Genomic DNA, 22,781 nt, shown 5'->3' on the forward strand with positions numbered 1-22,781 from the left:
CCCTGGTGTGTAGGTTATTTGGGGGAAGTCGAGGGGAAGGTTAGGGAATAAAATGGGCGAAGGTATGATTAGTGTAAAAATGGGCGCTTGATGGCTGACATAGTCTAGTGGGCTGCCTCCATGTTGTTTCTTTCCTTCTATGACTATAGCCAGAGCATGTGTAGACACTACTGCAGTGTTGGAACCAAGGAACTGAATGTTCAGTCCTCCGTCGTACATTGGGTGGGGCAAGGAGACGAGAAAACATTACACCCTTGCATCAAATGCCCTGGTCCAACCATGTGGATGCCACAGCCAAGAAAGTTCACCAGTGCCTCTACTTCCTCAGGAGGCCAAAGAAATTCAGTTTGTTCCCTTTGACACTCACCAACTTTTATCGATGCACCATAGAAAGCATTCTATCCGGATGCATCACGGCTTGGTACAGCAACTGCTCTGCTCAGAACCTCAAGAAACTGCAGAGAGTTGTGAACACAGCTCAGGGTGTCACGGAAACCAGCCTCCCCTCCACGGACTCTGTGTCCACTTCTCGCTGCCTCGGTAAAGCAGCCAACGTAATCAAAAACCCCACCCACCCCAGACATTCTCTCTTCTCCCCTCTCCCATCGGGCAGAAGATACAAAAACCTGAAAGCACGTACCACCGGGCTCAAGGACAGCTTCTATCCTGCTGTTATGACTATTGAACGGTTTCCTAGTACAATAAGATGGACTCTTGACCTCACAATCTACCTCATTATGGCCTTGTACCTTACTGTCTGCCTGCACTTTCTCTGTAACTGTAAAACTTTATTCTGAATTCTGTTATTGTTTTTCCCTTGTACTATCTCAATGTACTGATGTGACCTGTATGGATGGCATGCAAAACAAAGTTTTTCACTGCACCTCGGTACATGTGACAATAATGAACCAATTTACCAACTTACCCTAGTTCAGAAAAGTACAAGGGTAAACTACAGGCCAGTGAGCTCAAGTTTGGTAGTGGGGAAGATGCTATAGTTGAAACTAATAATCATTCAGAGAAGTGCAGGTTAATGAAGGAAAGTCAGAAAAGATCTGTTAATAGTTAATCGTCCTCAGCTAACCTGAATGTTTGCGTTAGGGGACAGAGAGGGCTGAGGAGGGAATATGGTCGCTGTGGTTATGAAATGGAAAAAGACATTCGATATAATATCACTTATCTCCCGACAACCAAAAAGCCCTTTACAACAATAACAAGAGTTAGGAGTCTGACGAAACTCTCTCCATTTGCCTAGATGAGTGCAGCTCCAATAATACGGAGTTTGACATCATCCAGGATGATGCTGCCTGCTTGGTACTCATCTACCTTCCGAAACATTCATTGCCACTACCACTGGCACACAGTGACCACAGTGTGCTCCATCTGCAAAATGCACTGCAGTAACTCATGCATTGAAGGGCATGCATTTAAGTGAGAGGGGGGTAGGTTCAGAACTGACGTGAGGGGTACGTTTTTTACTGAGAGAGTGGTGGATGTCTGGAATGCGTTGCCTGATGGGGTGGTGGAGGCAAACTCATTGGGGGCTTTTAAGAGGGGCTTGGATGGGCACATGAATGAGAGGAAAATAGAGGAATATGGGCATTCTCTAGGTAGGAGGGATTAGCTATGTCAACACAACATTGTGGGCCGAAGGGCCTGTTCTGTGCTGTACCGTTCTATGTTCTAACTCGCTCAACTACTCCAGCTCTACTTCAAAGAAGGGCAAAGACACCAGGCAAAGATAAGGTAGATGATCAAAAGCTTTATAATCAGGTGAGAGGAAGGAGTTTCAGAGGGGATTTGAGGGGTTACTTTTTTTTCCTTTTTACACAGAGTGGTTGATATTTCTGCTGGAGGAGTCAGATACCAATACTACATCCAAGAGGTAAACCAAGAGGTATACTACATTCAACAGGCACTTAAATAGACAAGGCAGGCAAGTGGAGGTAACGTAGATGGACAAAAAGGCCAGTATTGTCCTGGTGGGCCTGTTTCCGTGCTGTACACCTCCTTGGATCTATGACTCCCGGCCCATGGGAACACCACCACCGACAAATTCCCTTTCATGTCACACACCATCCTGATCTGGAAATATATCACCGTCCCCGGAACTCCCTCCCCAACAGCGCTGTGGGAGCACCTTCACCAGAAGGACTGCAGAGGTTCAAGAAAGGCGGCTCATTGTCACCTTCTCGGGACTAGTAAGGGATGGACAATAAATACTGGTCTTGCCAGCGACTCTCACATTGTGACAAGCAACTAAATAAAGTATGTGGCGATGTTCCCCAGGAACTGACACACAGAACCTTGCTTTCCTTTAAGGTGCTTTGATGATTTGGACTTGGCAACATTTCAAGATACACAGATTTGGAGACACAAATCAGTGAGTCCAAGCACAGACTTTGTCAAACAACAGTGCTCCGTCTACCACGGATGTCTGGAGCTCTCGGTTGCCAGCCATGTTAACTTCCCAATCCCACACCGACCTGTCTGTCCTCAGCCTCCTCCACTGTCAGGACGAAGCTAAACGCAAACTCGAGGAACAGCACCTCATATTTTGCCTGGGTAGTCTACAACCTGACGGCGTGAACATTGAATTCTTCAGTTTCAGGTAATCTGTTCTTCCCCCCCACCTCTCCCTACTGTCCCTTTCTCTCTCCTCCTGATCTACCCAGGTCCTCCTACACTCATACCAGCCCCCATTACCCTGTTTCTTTCCTCTTTATTGTGTGCAGTTCTGGTCACCTAACTATAGGAAGGATATCAGTAAGATTGAAAGAGTGCAGAGAAGATTTACTAGTATGTTGCCGGGTCTTCAGGAGTTGAATTACAGGGAAAGATTGAACAGGTTAGGACTTTATTCCTTGGAACGTAGAAGAATAAGGGGAGATTTGATAGAGGTTTACAAAATTATGATGGGTATAGACAGAGTAAATGCAAGTAGGCTCTTTCCACCTAGATTAGGAGAGATAAGTACGAGAGGACATGGCTTTAGGGTGAAGGGGGAAAGGTTTAGGGGGAACATTAGGGGAACTTCTTCACTCAGAGAGTGGTGGGAGTGTGGAACGAGCTACCATCTGACGTGGTAAATGCGGGCTCACTCTTAAGTTTTAAGAATAAATTGGATGGATACATGGACGGAAGAGGTCTGTAGGGTCATGGACTAGCAGGTCGATGGGACTAGCGGAACAAAGTTTCGGCACAGACTAGAAGGGCCGAATGGCCTGTTTTCTGTGCTGTAGTGTCCTATGGTTCTATGGTTCCCCCCCCCCCCCACTATTCCCATCTGCCCTCCCCACCTCCCTCCCCTGGTTCCACCCTCCACCTTTCTTTCCTTTCAGCTTCTATCACGTGTAGCCCCTTGTTGACCCCATATAATGGATCGGTTCCCAATGCAGGAACTGGGGGCAGCTCAGTGCAAATCCTTACTCTGCTGGAGAAAGCAATTAAAAAAATGCATTTGGGTCCCTGAGTTTTGTGAACGGATCAAAGGACACAAAAGTAAAAAGGTTATATTGAACATTCAAGTTCACCTACAGCTAGAGTTCCTTCCTTCCTGAATGCCTTCATTGTGGATTGTTCCATCAGTGTCACAGATCACTACTTGCTGCCTGAAAATGGTCTTCCTCTGGGCTTTGGTGTTTTTGTTAATTATCTTAAATCAGTGTCACATGACTGTGGGTCCGTGTCAGAGTCACAGAGAGATAACAGCACAGAAAAAGGCCCTTTGGCCCACTGAGTCCGTTCTGACCATCAACCACCCAATTATACTAATCCTACGTTAATCCCGTTTTTTTGTTCTCCCCACATTCCCGTCAACTCATCCCGAATTCTACCACTCACCCACAGACTAGGGGCAATTTACAGTGACAATTAACCTACTAACCACATTCCTATTGAAAGGTGGAAGGAATCTGGAGGAGTCCCACACAGAGAATGAGCGAACTCCAGGCCAACAGCACCCGAGGTCAGGATCGTACCCGGCTCTCTGGCGCTGTGAGGCAGTAGCTCTACTCGCTGCGCCACTGTACGGCCGGTGCATACAATCTGCTCCACAGTGATGTTCCCCACACTCCAGCCTCATCCTGAGCACACACCACGTTCGAGGAAATGGGAGGGGGATCCTGGCAGCAATCAACATCAGGGATTTTGGGATGTGGGATGATCGAAGGGATGACCCACTGGGACAGGAATGGCCTTGGTCCTCCTGAATGGCAGAGCAGAGCTGTTGGAGTCCAACTGTTCCCTAACGAACTGCTGCCCCACAGCTCCGGAGACCCGGGTTTGATCCTGACTTCCAGCGCTGTCCGTGTGGAGTTTGCACTTTCTCGCTGTGACCACATGGTCTTCCAGTTTCATTCCATATCCCAAAGACATAGAACAGTACAGAACCTTCAACCCACGATGTTGTGCCGACCCAAATACACCTTATCACCATTCTATCTATCCCCTCTCTACTTCACCTCCCATAACCCTCTATTTTTCTTTCATCCATGTGCCTATCTAATAGTATCTTAAATGACCTTATCGTATCAGCCCCTACCACCACCCCCAGCAGTATGTTCCAGGCACCCACCACTCTCTGTGTGAAAAAAACCTTCTTCTGACATCTCCCCTGAACTTTCCTCCATGCATCTTAAACAGGTGACCTCTGGTATTGGCCACTACCGCCCTGGGGAAAAGATGCTGGCTGTCCACTCTGTCTATGCCTCTCATAATCTTATACAACTCCATCAAGTCTCCTCTCATCCTCCGTCTCTCCAAGGAGAAAAGCCCTAACTTGCTCAGCCTCTCCTCATAAGATGTGTTCTCCAATCCAGGCAGCATCCTGGTAAATCTCCTCTGCACCCTCTCTAAAGCTTCCACATCCTTCCTACAATGAGGTGACCAGAACTGAGCACAATACTCCAAGTGTGGTCTAACCAGAGTTTTATAGATCTGCAACATTACCTCTCGGCTCTTGAATTCAATCCCCCAGCTAACAAAGGCCAGCACACCCTACACCTTTTTAACCACCCTATCAATTTGTGATAGGTAGATTAACTGGCCACTGTAAATTGCCTCTCATGTGTAAATGAGGGGTAGAATCTGGGAGGGAGTTGATGGGAATGTGGGGAGAATAAAATGGGATTAGTGAAAATGAGTAGATGGTGGTCAGCACGGACTTGGTGGGCCAAAAGGCCTGTTTCCATGGTGTATCACCATGACACCAACCCCCCAGGAGGAAGAAGGGTGGTTGTACTGCTGACATCACTGTTTGCTCAGTGCAAACTTGAGTCAGAAGTTAGTGTTGCCCTAATCTCAGCAACCTATTGCTTCACCCTTCTTGGCCACTGGCTCACGGTTAGCTGCACACCCCTAGTCCCCTGGGAGCCAAGAAACCACACATCACCAAGCAACCCTGCCATGAGAGTGTGCAATCTCCCACATTTCACCCCGAGGGACAGATTCTGCAGTTGCACAACATAGATTCTACCTCCAGCCTGGAGCTCTTTAATTTGTCCCTAAAAGGCATGCTTTGTGCAAGGAAAGGCTGCGCTTTATTGACCAGATCTTTGCGTCTAAGTCACAGTGCTCACATGGCAACGAAAGCCAAGGACCAGGAGTGGGAGGGAGTTTAATTACAAGGTGACAGTAATTAGTTACTCAGGCAATGGACTGAGTAACCACCACAACCCTCCCTCTTAATGAGGGAGCACAACCCAGCCACACGCTATACTCAAAATTACTTCACTTCGCTGGCATTGGGGGAGGATTTACATAGAACACAGAACAGTACAGCCACAGGAACAGGCCCTTCAGCCCACAATGTCTGTGCCGACCATGATGTCAAATTAAACTAATCCCTTCTGCCTGCACGTGAACCATATCCCTCCGTTCCCTGCGCCTGTCTAAAAGGCTCTTGAGTTTCTTTCAGCTCCTCAGTATATTGTTTGGATAGAAGTAATCTTCCAATGTAATGTTTAACGTTGCAAGGCGCCAGTCCCCAGATGTACCAGCACATGGAGGGGAAGGGAGGGAGGCAGGGGGCAGTTATTTATAATAACCCCCGGCTGGTAGAGGCAGACCCTGGGATTGGTTGGAGCAGAGGGCTGGCAGGAGGCAGCCGAAGGTGTCCCAGCAAGAGGCAAGGGGCTCAGATGGAGGCAGCTCTCCTGCTGTTTCCCTGGAGGGGGCAACTGGTGTAGGATGGGCCGCTCCACATGGCTGAGGGATGGTCCTGTGTGACTCTATGGGACTTCATGCCCGTCACAGTGGCTCCTGCAGGAAGACTCGGGGGGCCCAATACAGGGACACCCCAAGATGTACACCCCTCAGCCCTTCCCTCACCGTCTCTGTAATCAAATCCAGCCCTACACACTCTCCAGCTCCAAGCCCTCTGAGTTACCAGCCCCACACATCCCTCCCTCCGAGACACCAGCCCCACTCACTCCCCTCCCTCCGAGACACCAGCCCCACTCACTCCCCTCCCTCCGAGGCACCAGCCCCACTCACTCCCCTCCCTCCGAGGCACCAGCCCCACTCACCCCCCTCTCTCCAAAGAACCAGCCCCACTCCCTCTTGAGGCCCCAGCCCCACTCACTCCCCTCGAGAACCCTGAGATATCAACCTCACTCACTCCGTCCAAGGTTTCAGCCCCACTCCCTCCCCCTTTCAACCTCCAGTGAGCAACCCCACTCACTCCCCACTACAACCCTCTGAGATATCAGCCCCACTCTAACCCTCCGAGGCGTCAAACTGGCTCACTCCAGACCTAATGGGAGATACTGATCCTGGGTTTAACATCTCCCCACTGGAACTGGAACCCAGGACCTTCTGACCCCGAGCTAGGAGTCAGCCCACCGATCCTGGACAGACCCTCACAGACCTGGAACCAGTGAGGGATTCTGTCATTTTCCAGCCGAGTTTACTCATTCCCTGTTGGAAAAACTGGTTCAGAAGCTTCAAGCTCATTCCTGTCACGGTAGGCGGTCTCTACCCACCCAACACCCGACTCACAATCTGGCGACCGTGTGAACCGTCTAAACGCAGCAGCGGAGAAAATCGGGGACTTGTTTTCGTCAACCTGACCGCTCAGAGACAGGAATTTGACCCGCTGGTTCTCAGGTACGGTTGAAAAAACAAGTCGCCCTGAAGGTTTGAAGGGGTTGACTCGCTCCGCCGTTACAAGGACAAAGGCAGCCGGGTTCAGAAAATACCTCAAGCAGAGCAAATCAGAAACTCAGTGCTTGTGAAATCTCACCCCTCGGGCACAGAATACCGCCAGTTGAATCAGGTCGAGCAATTCAACAATATGTTCCACACCTGGCGTGCACTTAAAAGTACATCCTCTTTAGAAGTAAACCACTACTGCTTTACACAGAAGTACTTAAACCTCAGACTGCCTTCACACTCTACCACATCTCGCACTACATTAGAGCTCTCTCCCCCCCCCCCCCCCCAGACAGAAAATTCCTGGCACAAAGCCCCACTGTGTTTGAAGTAGTGTAGTGGACTTGTTTGTCCCAGCTTTGCGAACTTAACTAATTTCTTCCTACGTGTATGAAGCAAAGTTAATACAAAACAGATGCTGCCTGACCTGCTGAATATCTCCCAACCGTTTTAACTTCTGTTCCAGATTTCCAACGTCTTTTTTTGCTTTACATTGAATGTTTTCTTCATCTCCTGAAACAATCTAAAGGTGGCTCCGGTCAAATTAAACTCAAGAGACTTACGCCAGGTTCACTTGGTTCCATCCTAGATCCCTGCGAATGTGCTTCAGTGGAGAAAAATTGGTGATATTGCCTAGTGGAGAATGGTGAAGAGACACACACCAGTCCTCGCCAGTTCTCTGGGAGTATCCGGAATCGTTCAAAGGTAATGTTTCGACAAATGTCCAAGGGTGGGACAGACTGAGTGTGGAGCTCTTTAATGAGTGCTCTTCGAGAGAGAGAGAGAGAGAGAGAGAGAGAGAGAAACTGGTTGTGTCAGGTCTCACTGCTTGAAGTGGAATCGAGCTGCAAGGCAGAGGAGGAAGCCACAAAGCAGACGCTTGGTTGGGTTTGGCATCGGTAGTCAGAGGGTGTGTTTAAATGCCGTCTAAATTGTGTCTCGGCACAAGAGGCCAGGAAGCACAAGAGTTTACGAATCTGTGGTGAAAGAATGGAATGCGGCGAAGGACGGGAATAAATAAAACCAGGCATTTCTGGGAAAGAGCGATGCTGTGATTCAATGACTGGCTCAGGATGGTCAGATTCTGTTGCTATGTTGGGCATTTGGGAATTCCAATGCATCACGAAAGATGTTCTGCCGCGTTACCAGTTATCAACGCGTCAGACAAACTCCCTCTGCGCCACAAGAGAAAGCAGAGGAACAGGAAGGCGAACGGGCCCTCTCACGCCTGCTCCACCATCCAGCAGCTCACCTTCACCCGGCGTTGCCTCAGTACCGTCGGGGATGCCTGCCATACCCTGGCCATTCCCTTCTCTCTCTCGCCTACCTCCTGGGAGAAGATACAGGAGGTTGAAAGCCCGGACGTCCAGACTCAAGGACAGCTTCTTCCCCACTGCTGTCCGACTTCTGAAACGTTCACCTCCTCTACATCCCCTTCCCGGTGGTGCTGCCAAGTCCCCGGACTCTTAATCCTACCTCTTCCACAAGTGTCACTTTGGCATCTCTTTCTGCACTGCCTCAGTGCGCAACACCATACTTGGCACCACCTCAGTGCGCACCAACATACTTGGCACCATTCCCTTGTGTTGAGCCTGTCGCTGTATTTATTATTACCATGTACACTGTTTATTCTGTGAGCTTCACACCAGCAAGGAATCTCACTGCACCCTGGTGTACAAGACAATAAACTAATCTGATCTAATCAAAATCATCTTCTGTCTCAGCACAATTTTCCTGCATTGTCCACTTAATATACAAAAATCTATCCATCTCCACTTTAAATGAACTCAATGACTGAACCCCCACAGACCTTAGAACATAGAACGCTACAGCACAGTACAGGCCCTTCAGCCCACAATGTTGTGCGGACATTTTATCCTGCTCTAAGATCTATCTAACCCTTCCCTCCCACATAGCCTGCCATTTCTCTATCATTCATGTGTCTATCTAAGAGTGTCTTAAATGTCCCTAATGTATCTGGCCCCACAGCCTCTGCAGGCAGTGCGTTCCACGCACCCACCACTCACTGTGTAAAGAACTTACCCCTGATATCCCCCTTATACCTTCCTCCAATCACCTTAAAATATGTCCCCTTGTGTTAGCCATTGTCGCCCTGGGAAAAAGTCTCTGTTTGTCCACTCAATCTATGCCTCTTATTATCTTGTAAACCTCTATCAAGTCACCACTCATCCTCCTTTTCTCCAAAGACAAAAGTCCTAGCTTGCTCAACCTATCCTCATAAGACATGCTCTCCAATCCAGGCAACATCCTGGTAAATCTCCTCTTCACCCTCTCTAAAGCTTCCACATCCTTTCTATAATGAGGCAACCAGAACTGAACACAATACTCCAAGTGTGGTCTGACCAGAGTTCAAAAGAGCTGCACCATCACCTCGAGGCTCTTGAACTTAATACCCCAACTAATGAAGGCCAACACTCCATATGCCTTAACAACCCTATCAACCTGCCTGGCAGCCTTGAGGGGTCTATGGACGTGGACCCCAAGATCCCTCTGTTCCTCCACACTGCTAAGAGTCCTGCCATTAACCTTGCATTCTGCCTTCGAATTTGATCTCCCAAAGTGTATCACTTCACACTTATCTGGGTTGAACTGCATCTGCCACTTCTCAGCCCAGGTCTGCATTCCATTAATATCCTGTTGTAAGCTACAGCAACCTTCTACACTATCCACAACACCACCGACCTTTGTATCATCAGCAATTTTACCAACCCACCCTTCCACATCCTCATCCAAGTCATTTATAAAAATCACAAAGAGCAGGGGTCCCAGAACAGATCCCTGCAGAACACCACTGATCACCAACCTCCAGGCAGAATACACTCCATCTACCACCACCCTCTGACTTCTATGGGTGAGCCAATTCTGAATCCATACAGCCAAGTTTCCCTTGATCCCATGCCTCCTGACTTTCTGAATAAACATTCCATGAGGAACCTTATCAAATGCCTTACTAAAATGCACGACCACTACAGCCACTGCTCTACCTTCAGGGATGATAATTCCAAAGAGTTACGATCCTATGTGAAGAAATTTCTCCTCGTCTCAGTCCTGAATGACCCACTCCTTATTCTGAGACGGTGATCCATGGTTCTAAACCTCTCAGCCAAGGGAAATGCCCCCTCTGTGTCCAGCCTGTTGAGCTCTGTGAGAATTTTGTGTTTCAATGAGATTACCTCAAGAGAACACAGGTGTAGTATATTCAATTTCTCCTATAAGGCAAAGCTGTCATACCAAAAAGCAGTCTACCACATCTTTGATTCCTTCCCTCTGCAGCAAGTACATCTATTATTAAATAAGGAGACTCCAACTGCAGTCTCACCAAGTTTGTACACATTTGCCATAAAATATCTTTACTCCGGTACCCAAATTGGTATATTATTGTCACTTGTAGCGAGGTACAGTGAAAAACGTGTCTTGCATACCGATCGTACAGGTCAATTCATTACACAGGGCAGTTACATTGAATTAGTACAGAGTGCATTGATGTAGTACAGGTAAAACAGTAACAGTACAGATTAAAATGTCACAGCTACAGAAAAGGTGCAGTGCAATAAGGTGCAAGGTCACAACAAGGTAGATCGTGAAGTCATAGTCCATCTCATCGTATAAGGGAACCATTCATCCTCTCATAATAATGGTCAACATAATATTTGAATTCCTAATTGCTTGCTGTACCTGTATGTTAGCTTTCAGAGACATACATCAACATTTCTCAATTGCTTACCATTCTAAAAATTCAGAGATACAAGAGACTGCAGATGCTGGAATCTGGAGCAAAAAAAAACTGCTGGAGGAACTCAGCGGGTCAGGCAGCATCTGTGGAGGGAACCGGACAGTCGACGTTTCAGGTCAAGACCCAACATCTGGACTGAAAGATAGAGGGGAGGTAGCCAGTATGAAAAGGTGAGGGGGAGGGATGGAGCAAGGGCTGGCAGGTGATAGGTGGATCCAGGTGAGGAGAGGTTGATAGGCAGTTGGAGGAGGGGAGGGTGGAGATAGCGACAGAGGCTGGGATGTGAGGGGCGGAGGTGACACAGGGCTGCAGATGGTGGGATCTGATAGGAGAGGAAGGTGGAAACGGAAAGTTTAAAAACATAGTTTGTTTTTCTGTTTTGTGGTAACAAGAATGACTTCCCATTTTGAATGACTTCACAGTTTTTCCACATTGCATATTACATCTACCATTTTCTCACCCACTCACTCAGCTTGTCTCAATTCTATTGAAGCCTCTGTACATCCTCCTCCATACCTACAATCCCACCCAGTTTTATTTCATCAGTAAACTTGGAAATATGATATTTGGTTTAGATTGTGAATAGCTGAGACCCAAGCAATGATCCCTGCTGTAATCCCCAGTAACAGCCAATAAACCGTTGCTCTTCACTCTTTGCTGATAACCAGTTCTCAATCCATGACAGTCCATTACCCCCAGTACCATGTTCTCCAATACTATCGATCAACCTGTTATGTGGGACCTTATCAAAAGCCATCTGAAAATTTAAGTGCCCTACATTTAGTTCCTGCTTATCTTCTCTACTTGATATGTCTTCAAAGAACCCCAGTGGTTTAGTTAAGTATGATACATTCTCTCTTCTCCCCTCTCCCATCACGTAGAAGATACAAAAGTCTGAAAGCACGTACCACCAGGCTCAAGGACAGCTTCTATCCTGCTGTTATAAGACTACTGAACGGTTCCCTAGTACGATAAGATGGACTCATAATCTACCTTGTTATAACCTTGCTCCTCATTGTCTACCTGCACTGTACTTTCTCTGTAGCTAGAATCATAAAGCACTACAGCACTGAAACAGGCCCTTCGGCCCATCTAGTCCATGCTGACCTGATCTTCTGCCTAGTCCCATCTACCTGCACCCAGACCCTATCCCTCCAAACCCCTCCCATCCATGTACCTATCCAAACCTCTCTTAAATGTTACAATTGAACCCGCATCCACCACTTCCGCAGGCAGCTCGTTCCACACTCGCACCACCCTCTGAGTGAAGTAGTTCCCCCTCAGATTCCCCTTATATATTTCATCTGTCACCCTAAACCTATGTCCTCTAGTTCTAGTCTCACCCAACTAGAAAAAGCCGACATGCATTATTATTATCTTATTATCTTGTACACCTCTATCAAGTCACCACTCATCCTCCTTTTCTCCAAAGAGAAAAGTCCTAGCTTGCTCAACCTATTCCTCATAAGACATGCTCTCCAATCCAGGCAACATCCTGGTAAATCTCCTCTGCACCCTCTCTAAAGCTTCCAAATCCTTCCTATAATGAGGCGACCAGAACTGAACACAATACCCCAAGTGTGGTCTGACCAGGGTGTTATGGAGCTGCAATGTCACCTCGTGGCTCTTGAGCTCAATACCCCCAACTAATGAAGGCCAACACATCATATGCCTTCTTAACAACCCTATCGACCTGCGTGGCAACCTTGAGGGATTTATGGACGTGGACCCCAAGATCCCTCTGTTTCTCCTTTCAGCCTGAGTAACCATGCACATTAAATCACCCCCTTGCAGCAAAAATGTAAACTTGACCATAACATTGACACCATATCAATCCAAAGGAGCAGAAATGATAGGCCTGATGCATTTTGGGAGGATTAATACGGGTAGGAGACATACTATGAATGGTATGGCCCCAGGGAGTATTGAGGAACAGAAAGACCTTGGTGTACAGGTCCAAAGATCCCCGAAGGTGGCAGCAGAAGTAGAGACAGGTGAAGCAAGCACAGGGGAAATGTCTTCATTAGCCGAGGCACAGAATACAGAGCAGGGAGGTTATAAAATGTTGGTCAGACCACACCTGCAGTATAGCATGCAGTTCTAGTCACCACACCAAAGGATGGGATTACACTGGAGAGGGTGCCAAAGAGATTCACCAGGACATTGCCTTGGGATGGGGCATCTCAGTTATGAGTAGATGGTGGGTTTGGATTGGAGGAGGCTGACGGGTGACCATTCAGAGGATTGTGAAATTGGGAGGGGCAGGTGGAAGGAAGGCTGCCTCTGCCGTGGGGAATGTCAAAACCAGAGGGCACAGGAGTATGGTGAGGTTTCGAGGGGATCTGAGGAAGAATTTTTTCACCTGGGTGGGGGGGGGGGGGGTGGTGTTGGAATCTGGAACGCACTGCCTGAGGGGGTGATGGAGGCAGAGACTTTCGCAACATATCGGAAGTATCTAGACGAGCGCTTGAATCACCGAGGCTTAAGAGGCTACAGACCAAGTTCTGGTAAATGGGGTTAGTGTACATAGAACATACAGCACAGGAACAGGCCCTTCAGCCCACAATGTTGTGCCGACATAGCTAATCCCTCCTACCTACAGAATACCCATATCCCTCCATCTTCCTCTCATTCATGTGCCCATCCAAGCCCCTCTTAAAAGCCCCCAATGAATTTGCCTCCACCACCCTATCAGGCAAGGCATTCCAGGCATCCACCACTCTCTCAGTAAAAAACGTACCCCTCACGTCTGTTCTGAACCTACCCCCTCTCACCTTAAATGCATGTCCTCTGGTATTGGATCGCTCAATAATGGGAAAAAAAGATATTGCTTGTCCACCCTATCTATGCCCCTCATAATTTTATACACTTCCAACAGATCACCCCTCAGCCTCCACTCCTCCAGAGAAAAGAGCCCAAGTTTGTCCAGCCTCTCCTGATAGCACATGTCCTCTAATCCAGGCAGCATCCTAGTAAACCTCCTCTGCACCCTCTCTAAAGCCTCAACATCCTTCCTGTCGTGAGGTGACCAGAATTGTTCTCAATACTCTAAATGCGGCCAAACCAGAGTTCGATAGAGATGCATCATAACGTCTTGACTCCTGTAGCGTAGATGGGTTTTTGATGGTCAGTACAAACAGTATGGGCTGAAGGGCCTGTTTCTGTGCTCAATGACCCCATGACTATGACTAAATATCTGGGATATCTGCGTGAGCACTGAAGTGGGGGCAAGCCAGGGGAAACATCAGCAGGCGGTTTGTTAGTGAAAAGGTTAAAATTAAAATTGACATACGATGTGGGCTGAGGGAGCTCCCTCTGACCCAGTGAGGTGGGATCTGGAGCCTGCTCCTGAGTGGGGTGCTGGCAGGAGATTCATTGGGGGAATTGGGTAACTATCTGAGGGTTGGTGACGTCGACGGCTGTAACCTTCCTAGCAGTGGAGCTGCTGGAAGCTGTGCAACAGACAGACAGATAGCTCAGTGCGGATGTGCAGCTGACCGTGGTTAGTGTGCCCGTGGAGATGGAGCCGTGAGATAGAATCAAACAGATCTTTCATGATGCACACAGCAAACCAAAGGCAGCACAGAGGGAGGGTTGTGGAGTTATACAGCACGGAAACAGGCCCTTCAGCCCACGAGTGCATGCTGTCCACCAAGTGCCCATGGTTTTACCCACATTCCCGTCAACTCCACCCATATCCAGAGTAAGGTCTGGCTTTCCTCGGAAAAGAACCCAACAGTCATGATGAGAAGTTTTGACTCCTCCTATACCTGTGGAGACTCTGTTCTAATATTAATCACAATGATAGAAAAGTAGGGGGCTATGTGGGAGGGAAGGGTTAGATAGATCCTAGAGTAGGATAAAATGTCAGCACAACTCAGAATGCAGGTGATGTCAGCCTCTGCACTAAGTGCTGCCCGTGGTTCTCAGATAAAGTTGTTTCACTACTCCCCATGTGCTCTCATACCTGATCAGTGTCAGTGGGGTTATTTGCTTCGCTCAGATATCTCCAGGTGTCTCCATTGCATCATTATTTCCAACAGCCTCTGTCTTAACATGATGGGTCAATGATACACACTTACATGCCCGTTTTGTCTCTCGCTGCCCTCCCACTCGTTTCTCTCTGTGCTAGACATTCCACTCTCTTCGTACTACCCCCATTCTATGTCCTCTCCTCTCCTCTACCTCCACTCCCTCTTTCTGGAATTGGAATTGGTTTATCATTGTAGAGAAATGGAGGGGCTATGTGGGAGGGAAGGGTTAGATAGATCTTAGAGCAGGATAAAATGTCGGCACAACATTGTGGGCCGAAGGGCCTGTAGTGTGCTGTTCTATGTTCCATGTACTGAGATACAGTGCAAAGCTTTTGTATGCGTGCCATCCAGACAGATCATTCCATACATAAGTATATCACACTCTTCCCCACCACCTCTCTCCTCTTCCCCACCACCTCTCTCCTCTTCCCCACCACCTCTCTCCTCTTCCCCACCACCTCTCTCCCCATTCCCTCTCTCTTTCTTTCCCTCCCCACCCATTTCTACACTCTTCCTATCCCTCTCCCTCCCTTCCTCGATCTCTTGCTCCTGCCCTGCCAACATTTTTTCTTTCTCCTGCTCCTGTACACTTAACTTATTTTTCCTGCACTCCCTGAGTCATGACCCTGGGAGATGGTTCTCTGAAGCTTCCCACCCCCAACTCTGCTAACGTTGTGCCTTCATTTCAGAAGAGCAGCAGGGCTAAGCCAGGGAACTACAGGCTGGTGAGCCTTACATCAGTGGTGGGAAAGATGCTGGCAGGGTTTACTTGCATTTGGAATGGCAAGGACTGACTAAGGATAGTCAGGAGACACAAGAGGCTGCAGACGCTGGAATCTGGAGCGACAAACAATCCACTGGAGAAACTCAGTGGGTTGGGCAGCATCAGGACTGACGCAGGGATTGGACCCAGAACATCGTTTCCCCCCCACGGATGCTGCTCGACTCACCGAGTTCCTCCGGCAGATTGTTCGTTGTGAGGGATAGTCGGCATGGCTTTGTGCACGGGTACACCTCTCCCCACCATCGAGGACGTCTACAAGAGGCGATGTCTCAGGAAGGCTACGTCCATCATCAGGGACCCCCACCATCCGGGCCATGCCTTCTTCTCGATGCTGCCATCAAGCAGGAGATACAGGATCCTGAAGACCCTCACCTCAAGGTTCAACAACAGCTTCTTCTACCTCAGACTATATTTCTCTCAGCTTGTACTAATGTTGTTATGGAAACACAAGAGGCTGCTGGAAATCTGGAGCTGGAGGTATTTTTTGTTTATTGTGTTGTGTAAGTTGTGTACAATTTATGTAACTTGTGTTTGTCATGTTTTGTAATGTACTGTTTTGCCTCTGCAAAAATCTAATCTTCAAGGCGTTTGTACCCAGGTATGTATACCCATGACAATAAACTTACATAGAACACTACATCACAGTACAGGCCCTTTGGCCCACAATGTTGTGCTGACATTTTATCCTGCTCTAAGATCTATCTAACCCTTCCCTCCCACATAGCCCTCCATTTTTCTATCATTCATGTGTCTACCTAAGAGTCTCTTAAATGTCCCTAATGCATCTGCCCCCACCATCTCTGCCAGCAGTGCGTTCCACGCACCCACCACTCTCTGTGTAAAAAAACCTACCCCTGACATCCTCCTTATACATTCCTCCAATCACCTTAAAATTATGTCCCCTCGTTTTAGCCATTGTCCCCCTGGGAAAAAGTCTCTGACTGTCCACTTGATCTATGCCTCTTATCATCTTGTACACCTCTATCAAGTCACCTCTCATCCTCCTCCTCTCCAACAAGAAAAGCCCTAGCTTGCTCAACCTATCCTCATAAGACATGTTCTCTAATCCAGGCAGCATCCTGGAAAATCTCCTCTGCACCCTCTCTAAAGCTTCCACATCCTTCCTATAATAAGGCAACCAGAACTGAACACAATACCCCAAGTGTGGTCTAACCAGAGTTCTATAGAGCTGCACCATCACCTCGTGGCTCTTGAACTCAATACCCCGGCCAATAAAGGCCAACTCTTATCATCTTGTACACCTCTAAACTTGACAATAAAGAATAAACTTGACAATAAAGAATAAACTTGAAATCGTGTCTCATGAATTTGAGTTTTTTGAAGAGGCGACCAGGAGGATTGACGAGGACAAGGCTGTCGAACTGTTTCTGTGCTGTGACTCTAGCTCACAAGAGTCTGATGGTCGAGCTGCTACCTGTCCTGGGTAACTGGGCAGATCTCCACCACCTCACCCAGTCGCTGTTGGGCGCAACTCCAGAGTTTATTTTGTCCCAACTTGGGGGAAGAAGGTTGGATTCAGTGGGTCAGCTGGAGAGTCAGACCACACTGGGGTCCCGGTTCTCCCAGTGCCAGGTTCCCACACGAGTCACTGGACGTGAGTGTGGGTTGATCGAAGGCCCCTCAGCTCTCCCAGGGGGAACGGAGGGCCAGGCCAGGGAAAGATCTGGCAGCTGCTCCTCTGGCAAGCGGCCTGAGCTCGGCTGCCTGCCAACTACCTTCATGTGGAGGCTCAGAGTCAACCCCATCAGAAGGAAAACAGTAACATCCCTGTGAATATCTCTCCAGCCACCTTTTATGGCCTTGCACACAACCAGATTCAATTCACATTAATCTGCCTTTTTGTTGGCGATGATTGAGACAGGAATATTACCATATTTTCTTACGACATAGAAGGAGGACATTCAGACAGTTGAGTCTATTCCAGATCACAGAACAATCCCTTTCCCCCACCAATTTTCCCTCTGATTTATTCTTCCCACATTCCCATCAACTCTGATAGAAGTTTATAAGGTTATGAGAGGCACAGATAGAATAGGCAGCCAGTATCTTTCTCCCAGGGTTGAAATGTCTAACACTAGAAGGGATTCATTTAAGGTGCGAGGGGGAAAGTTCAAAGGAGATGTGCAGGGCAGGTTTCTTTTACACAGAGAGCGGTGGGTGCCTGGAATGTGCTGCCTGGGGTGGTGGTGGAGGTGGATACGATAGAGGTGTTTAAGAGGCTCTTAGAGAGGCGCATGGATGTGCAGAGAATGGAGGGATATGGACCAAGTGCAGGCAGAAGGGATTCGTTTATTTTAGCATCGTGGTTGGCACAACTTTGTGGGCCGAAGGGCCTGTTCCTGAGCTGTACTGTTCTATCTTCTATGTTTAACTCCCCCTGCATTCTAACAGTCACCTAAATATTAGGGGCAATTTACAGCAGCCAATCAATCTTAATGGGGTGGACAGTACAACAGCCCTTCACCCTCCTGCAGATAGAGTCACAGTGATACAGCATGGAAACAGGCCCTTCAGCCCACTGAGTCCGTGCCAACCCATTTACATTAATCCTACTTCAACCATTTTTTTTTATTCTCCCCACGTTCCCATAACTCCCCCAGATTCTACCATAGGGAATTTACAGCAGCCAGTTAACCTACCAACCAGCATGTCTTTAGGACGTGGGAGGAAACCGGATCAACCAGGGGGAAACCCATGCAGTCACAGGGAGAATGTGCAAACTTGATTGAACCCAGGTCTTAGGGGTTGTGAGTCAGTGGCTCTGTTAACTGAGCAACTGTGCTCTCCTGTTGTCTCAGACAGTACAATAACGCTTGACTCGGTGTATAAGCTTTCAATTTTTACAGCAACTTCACCAAACTATGCAACAGTTAGTGCTATAACATTCCTTCTGGAGAGTGTCCCGCCTAAGAATGGAAAGAGTATAAAACTAGAGGGCATAGATTTAAGGTGAGAGGGGAAAAAATTTAAAGAGGGCCTCTGAAGGGCAACTTTTTCACACAGAGGACGGTAGGTGTGTGGAACAAACAGCCAGAGGAAGTGGTAGAGGCGGGTACAATTACAGTGTTTAAAAGACATGTAACATGGATAGGAAATGTGCTGAGGTCAAGAGGGTTGAGAGCTTCAAGTTCCGAGCAGTGAACATCACCAACAGCCTGTCCTGGTCCAACCACATAGATGCCACAGTCAAGAAAGCTCACCAGCGCCTCTACTTCCTCAGGAGGCTAAGGAAATTTGGCATGTCCCCTTTGACACTCACTAACTTTTATCGATGCACCTTAGAAAGCATCCTATCTGGATGCATCACAGCTTGGTACGGTAACTGCTCTGCCCGGGACCGCAAGAAACTTCAAAGAGTTGTGGACACAGCCCAGCACATCACAGAAACCAGCCTCCCCTCCACGGACCCTGTCTATACCTCTCGCTGCCTTGATGAAGCAGCCAGCATAAGACCCCACCCACCTGGGTCATTCTCTCTTCTCCCCTCTCCCATCAGGCAGAAGATACAGGAACCTGAGGGCACATATCACCAGGCTCAAGGACAGCTTCTACCCTACTGTTCTCAGACTATTGAACGGTTCCCTTATGGACTCTTGACCTCACAATCTACCTTGTTCCAACCTTGCTACCTGCACTGCACTTCCTCTGTAGCTGTGACACTTTACTCTGTATTCTGTTATTGTTTTTACCCTGTACTACCTTGATGCACTGTGTAATGAATGATCTGTACGAACGGTATGCAAGACAAGTTTTTCACTGTACCTCGGTACAAGTGACAATAATAAACCAATTCCAATACCAAACGTTTAGAGGGATATGGGCCAAATGCTAGCAAATGGGACTAGCTCGGATAGACAGGTACAATAACAACATTTAAAAGATACTTGGACAGGTACATGGATAGGAAAGGTTTAGAGGGATATGGACCAAACACGGGCAAATGGGACTAACTTAGGTGGGAATCTTGGACGGCATGGACGAGTTGGGCTGAAGGGCCTGTTTCCGTGCTGTGTGACTCTATGATTCTCTGACTCTAATAGGCTACTCCTTACTCTGAAAGTTCACCCCTAGCTCTGACATTGTTGTCTCTACTCTCCCCTCTGTCCTCAGTCAGCTCCAGCTGTTCGTACCTCCCTCAGACGGTCCGGCTGAGACTGACAAGCCTTCCACACCCTCTCTCAGTCAGCGCCTCAACACTTGTGTCATTCAGTCTTTTTTTGGTCTCCAGCCCATCACAGACTGCCCCTTGGCTCCCTCCGTCCCAATCCCTCCTCCACAACTCAAAGAATATTGGATTTCTAACTTCCCTACTTCTGCTGAGGAGTCATCAGTCTCAAACATTATCTCTTTTCCTCACACCACAGGTGCTGCCTGACCTGCTGCCAACCACACAGACTTCATATCTTCTCCATCACTGTCCTCCACAACAACAACCCTCATTTACTCCTTCAACAAAACAGCAAAATGCTTCACAGGAGTGTCAGCAGGCACACTATGGCACCAAGCCAGATGGAGAAACATTTAGGAGAAGTGACGAAGAGGAGATCTTGGGGTTCCCAAGGTGCTTTAGACTTCTGTGTCATCGTCACTGTTTTAACGTAGGCTGGTATTTTATCTAACCACATTGAAGTCTTTGATTATTGTAATTAGTCTGAGTGGAGGAGCAAGTGGGATTGGGAGGTGTTTGTTGTACTGTGTTGAAATTGTGGTTATTACAACACCTACAGGAAGCTGGTTTGAAGGCAACGACTTCAGATATTCTCTCTGGTGTGGGCTGATAAGGCAACAACTTAACGCTAAAGGTGGAATGACCTAGTCGCATGGGAACAATGGAAAATTCCACCACAGTGACGGCTTCTGAGGAGACCTAGAAGAAAATGAGACGAGGCAGTGGGACCTCCCCATTACTGCCCTGGGATATTGCACTAATTAAAATATAACTGAGCCTTGTACATCTAGTGGGAAGAGGCCACTCATCCCATCAATTCTATTCAGTCCAATCTTAGTTGATAACACAAGAAATAAGAGCAGGAATAGGCCTTCCTGTCCTTTGAGCTGCTTTCACCATTGCTCCACCATTCAACAACACTTTCTCTGTGGCCTATACTCTGCGCTCTGTTACCTTTGTACTACCTCGATGTACTTATGTATAGAATGAGCTGTCTGGATGGCATGCAGACAAAGCTTTTCACTGCATCTCGGTACACGTGACAATAATAAACCAATTACCAATTACTAATTACCAACTTCACGGTTGATGTGAACTTGCCCGACCTTCCACTGTCTGTCCTCCAGAACTCTTGACTCCCTTAAAAGTCTTGACCCCTCCCTTCTGTTCCTTCCTCCCTCCTTCTGATCTACCCAGGTCCTCTTGCGCCACCCCCCCCCCACCCCCACCCCCACCCTTCCAGCCCCTCTCACCAAGTTCCTTCCCCTTCTCCTATCTGGCTCCATCTGCCTACACCAACACACACACGCACACACACACACACACACACACACACGCACACACACACACACACACACACACACACACCCCCCCCCCCAGCCACCCCACTTGGTCCCTTTCTCCCTCCTCTCCCCCCCCCCCCCCCCCCCCGTTCCCATCTGCCCTCCCCACCTCCCTTATTGGTTCCAGGCTCCACCTTCCTCTCCAATCAGATCCCACCGTCTGCAGCCCTTTGTTGACTCACCTATCACCTCCCTCCTGGCTCCACCTGCCCGTCAACCCCTCCTCACCTGGATCCACCAATCGCTGGCCAGCTCCGCCTGACTCCTCCCCCTCACCTCTTTCACACTGGTTGTCTCCCCTCCGCACTCCCAGTCCTGAGGCAGGGTCTCGACCCGAAACGTCGACCATCCCTCTGCCTCCACAGATGCTGCCTGACCCGCTGAGTTCCTCCAGCAGTTTGTTTTTTGCCGAGATCCCAGCACCTGCCGTCTCTTGTGTCTCCCTTGGTCTTGAATAGATCTAGTGGTTCAGCTCCCTTTGGGCCAGAACATTCCAAAGATTCAAGATCCTCTGAGAAAAGAAATTCCCTCTCATCTCTGTCCTCCCCTTAGAGTCATAGAGCAATACAGCACGGATACAGGTCCTTCAGCCCAACCAGTCCATGCTGACCATGGTGCCCACCCAGCTAGTCCCAAATTCCTGCGTTCGGCCCATATCCCTCCAAGCCGCTCCCCTCCATGTACCTATCCAAGTGCTTCTTAATTGACACTATTGTACCTGCCTCAAACACTTCCTCTGGCAGCTCGTTCCATAGACTCACCACCCTCTGCGTGAAAAAGTTGCCCCTCAGGTCCATTTTAAATCTTTCCCTTCTCACCCTAAACCCATGCCCCCTAGTTTTGGACTCCCCAACCCTGGGGAAAAGACCGTTACCGTCCACCTAACCTATGCCCTTATCCTGAAACTGTGATCCTTGTTCTAGATTCCCCCACGGAGGGGAACATCCTCCCAGAGCAGTTGCCGTACCAAGCCATGATGCATCCAGATACGATGCTTTCTATGGTGCTTTGATAACAATTTGTAAGGGTCGACAGGGAAGTAGAGGCACTGGTGAGTTTTCTCAGCTGTGATGTCCCTGTGGTTGGACCAGGACAAGCTATTGGTGATGTTCACTCCTAGGAACATGAAGCACCATTGTCTGAGGTCCCATGAGTGACAACTGTAGTATGGGTCAAATGTCTGGTTTTTAGACCGCACATTCTATGCATGAAACAGTGTAGATATCGTCTAAGTATCACAAGTAGAAAATAAATGCTGGAACACCTACCTGAGTTCAGGTTTATTGCAGTCTCTGTTCCAAGCTTGGCCTCCGTGCACATCCTCTTCAGAATGCGTGTGGGTGAGAAGTATCAGAGGTGCCGTCTGATCGTCCGCAGTTGGGTTCCTCTCGCCCCTGACATGGAAGTCCACCTCTGCATGCTGAACCTCAAGTTGACCAGAAGAAGATTGATGCGCCGGTGTGAAAGTCTGCCGGTCAGACCAGTCTCCCGGTTCAATGACTGTGTGTCCCATTCATTGCTTCAG

General features: G+C 48.4%; 2 protein-coding genes across 5 annotated transcripts in view; both read right to left on the bottom strand.

Moving 5' to 3' along the window:
* Positions 1-8,530, bottom strand: part of LOC127578001 (ovarian cancer G-protein coupled receptor 1-like) — a 24,031-nt gene extending 15,501 nt beyond the window's left edge. The window contains exon 1 of one of the 3 annotated variants that reach the window (XM_052029833.1): positions 8,405-8,530. The gene's annotated coding sequence lies outside the window, so the exon portion shown is untranslated. Of the gene's footprint in view, positions 1-7,579; positions 7,847-8,404 lie in introns of those variants that run through there. The other 2 variants (XM_052029736.1, XM_052029748.1) reach the window with 2 other exon arrangements.
* Positions 1-22,781, bottom strand: part of LOC127578205 (ovarian cancer G-protein coupled receptor 1) — a 51,970-nt gene that overhangs the window by 20,404 nt on the left and 8,785 nt on the right. The window contains exon 1 of one of the 2 annotated variants that reach the window (XM_052030151.1): positions 7,716-7,844. The exons of the other annotated variant lie outside the window; for it this stretch is intronic. The gene's annotated coding sequence lies outside the window, so the exon portion shown is untranslated. Of the gene's footprint in view, positions 1-7,715; positions 7,845-22,781 lie in introns of those variants that run through there. 2 annotated transcript variants of the gene reach the window in all.

This window comes from Pristis pectinata, chromosome 1 (genome assembly GCF_009764475.1).
Source record: "Pristis pectinata isolate sPriPec2 chromosome 1, sPriPec2.1.pri, whole genome shotgun sequence".
In the NCBI taxonomy this organism is placed as follows: Eukaryota; Metazoa; Chordata; class Chondrichthyes; order Rhinopristiformes; family Pristidae; genus Pristis; species Pristis pectinata.